Below are 3,772 nucleotides of genomic sequence, written 5' to 3'. Positions count from 1 at the left end.
TTTCTTGATTTTCGAATTTTAAACATTATTTATCTACTTCCTTCTCTGGAATACGAGGAACCACCTCTCTTAATGCATCCCCACATTCCTTCAAAAACATGCACACACAGACAACAGGGGGATGAGGGCATGAGTGGGGGTTGGGGGGCAATGGGGCGATAAGGACACATATGTAATACCTTAATCAACAAAGAAAAATTAATTAATTAATTAATTAAAAAAATAAAAGTAAAAAATAAACGCACACATTTCCCTTCTCCATCTTCCCAATATTACCATCACATGCATTTAGGCTAAATCCATAATTGAAGTTTACATAATTATGATTCTATAACTCAATCGTGCACTATAATGGTATCTTTTGTATAACTTTTTATTTCCTAAGAGTTTTTACTTTCTTCTATTTTTTTTTCGGTTGCTTGATTTTCTACATACCTATCATCAACTCATTCTCAAACTCTCCATTAGAACTGAAGACTCCTCTCAATGTAGTCAAACACCTCATGTTATCTGTCGGTAATTTGTTTCTTGGAGATGTCCCTATGGACTCCTCTGTCTTTCCATTATGATCTGGACTAATTGTTCTCTAGGCAGCTGGACACCTACCATTGTGGGGTTTCCCTTTGCCATCATCCTGGGAATTCCCTTGGCCTCCCTCCTGTGTTAGGTCCTTAATCTTTTTAACTTCATGCCTCCCTCTTTCTCATTTTACTTATTCATTTCATGGAGCATATCCATCCATATTTTTTTGGAAAAAAAAAGTACAGGGGCAATAATTCTGTAGAGATCTCACATATCTGAAAACACATTTACCCTCATGTTTTGACACATACAGAATTTTAACTTGGTAAGCGTTTTCTCTCTAAGTTTTTATAGCATTTATCCATTGTTTTCTAGTGTTTAATATTTAATAGACAGAGAAATTGAGGGGCATTGCAGACAGTGGCAAAACCAGGCCTCAAGATCACACCTCTCTAATTCCAAGTTCAGAAATATTCTTCCCCTATAATACCCTGCCTCTATTTACTCAGGTATGGAGGAGATAAAATGAAATTACTTTCAGCAGCCATTGTAATTAGAGAAAGGGCTCATTGGTAGACCTAAAGCTTGAGTTAAAGGGCTGAAGTTATAATGGTAAAATAAGTTATGATATGTACTTAATTTGAAGCACAGAACCCCTCAAATCACAGGGCAATAACTTCTATTTCTACCCAGTATGTCAAGCTGGTAGCATGGCCTAAAGCAAGGGTGGGGAACCTTTTTTTTCTGCCAAGGGCCATTTGGATATTTATAACATCATTTGCAGTTGCTGACAAAATTATCAACTTAAAAATTAGCCTGCTCTATTTGGTCAAACATTTCATTAACTCACCCTAATGCCTCGGCAGGGCCAGACCAAATGATTTCACCCCGGGGGTCGGATGTTCCACACCCTTGCCCTAAAGTGTCTTGGGACTCCAGAGAGCTGAGTGTTGGGAGACAATTCTGCATGGCTCGCTCACACTTCTGCACGTCTTACAAGCAGAAGCACTCTGACCCATCGTTTTTAGGAAGCATGTGTAGCAAACAGCCATAGGAGATGCAGATAACTTCTCGCTCTGGAGCAAAGAGCAGGTTTTGCTTTCAGTCCTGGAAGACAGTGTCTCCTTCTGGAGGAAAAGGCAGCCCTGCTTACTGCCTGTTGTAAACAGTTCGGGCTCCCTAAACTCAGGGTTGCTCACCTGTAACACTCGTCAGTGCATGTGCACTTGCCACCTGATCCTCTTCACATTGCCCGGCAAGGGCTGAGGCTCAGGGGACTGGTACACATGCTGATACCACTAGCACTGTGAGCAATAAACTGTCCATGGTTTCTGACCCAGAAGCATCATGTCTTCTGTCAGCGCTCATGAAATTGTGGCAGGCTAACTTCTTGGCTTGCAAGTAGGATACAGTTTCAGACCTTTTTAAAAACTTGAGAGAGATATATCCAAAAGTATTTAGAAGAAACATTTTGGGGACTATCTAAAGTTAAAAACGGTTTCCCTTTAATTTTTTAATTTTTATTATTTTATTTTATTTTATTTTTGGGGGGGTAGCTTAGGAATACAGAATTCAGAACCAACCACAGCCTCGGAGTCTGGAAATTAAACATACTTTAAATTTGGCATCAACAACTTTAAATATTTTTGCATTGTACCTGAAGTGCCTATGTGTTTCTTATTAGTATTCAATATTTCTATCATCAAGTATTCTCTATTTTTCCAGAGCTCATAACAAAATATTTATCCTCTAAAATATGGCCATTTGTGAGGCATTGGGAATAAGGATCCCTTACAATTAACTAAAAACTTCAAGGACTATTTCAATTATTTCTGTAGGCCCAAAGCACAATAAAATCAAGTGTCTTAGAAACCCTCCCATAAACTAAACCACAGTACCCAGAATATCTTTTTTTAAAAAATATATTCTTATTGATTTCAGAGAAGAAGGGAGAGGAAGAGAGAGATAGAGACATCAATGATGAGAGAGAATCATGGATCAGCTGCTTCCTGCACGCCCCACACTGGGGATCGAGCCCGCAACCTGGACACAAGCCCAGACCAGGAATCAAACCGTGACCTCCTGGTTCATAGGTCCATGGTCAACCACTGAGCCATGCTGGCTGGGCTCTCTTCCTTCTTTTAAAATTGTAAACTGCTTCCTGTTTCCTGTCCCTGCTTTATTTTCCCCCATGCTTAAAACCTTCCTATGTAACCTATTTTCTTACATGTTTGGCTTATGATTCCCCGCCCCCGCCCCCCCACTAGGAGGTAAGTTTAATAAAAGCAGGGATTTTCCTCTGTTTTTCTCATTGTTATATCGTAAACACCCAAAAGAGTGACAGGCTTATGATGGGGCCTCAATAAATATTCACTGAATAAAAGGATAAATTATTTTGTTATTTCATGTTTCTTTGGTGCTGTATTAGCAGCTTGTGGCTTTCTCTGCCAAAACAAAACAAAAAACAATGTGAACTGAATGTGGTATCCTGTTGACAGCATCTACCAAAAAGAGGTAAAACTTCTGTATGAATGGAGCCACTTGCTCAGAGCCTCATAGTGAAATAAGAGACTCCCGCAGAGCTCCTAAAATGATGCGCTTGCATATAAGCATAACCAATGGACACAGACACTAGCAGGGTGAGGGCATGTGCGGGGGGCGGGGGGATGGTCAATGGGGGAAAGAGGAGACATATGTAATACTTTAAATAATAAAGAATTTTTAAAAAGATTATGTCTTCTTGGAAAATGAAATAAATAAAATATAACGATCAGCTTGTGCGTGAAGCATGAGATTCTATTACCTCTTAGTATCCATAACTACAGCATTATGACTGGTCATAAAATTACCTAGCCCTTTCTAATCTGTCCATTGACTAAATCTATAACCTCCCAGGGTAGTAAATCCCACAGGTTGGCCATACCTTGGGTGAAGAAACATTTTCCTTATGCTTTTTTATTCTAAATTTATATCAGCCATTAATTTTTACAGAAGGAGCAGCCCTTGTCTTAGTAGTTGGAAGACACAAAATTAAGTAAATTGAGCCTGCAATAAGGATGTCATATTAGTCATTTTGTGTGGTCATGTTCCATTTATCATGAGAGCATGTGGCTGTGTTAGAAAAAAATAAAATAGCTAATTGTTTTCCTTTTTGGTTTTCCCCTTCATGGGAGGATAGAAAGGAAAGGTCAGGATAAAGATCAAGGGAAAAGGGAGAAAAGGAAAACAAGAAACATATAAGACTGTCCAA

The sequence above is a fragment of the Myotis brandtii genome, unplaced genomic scaffold (genome assembly GCF_000412655.1).
Source record: "Myotis brandtii unplaced genomic scaffold, ASM41265v1 scaffold17, whole genome shotgun sequence".
Lineage (NCBI taxonomy): Eukaryota > Metazoa > Chordata > Mammalia > Chiroptera > Vespertilionidae > Myotis > Myotis brandtii.
This window is presented reverse-complemented; position numbering follows the sequence as displayed.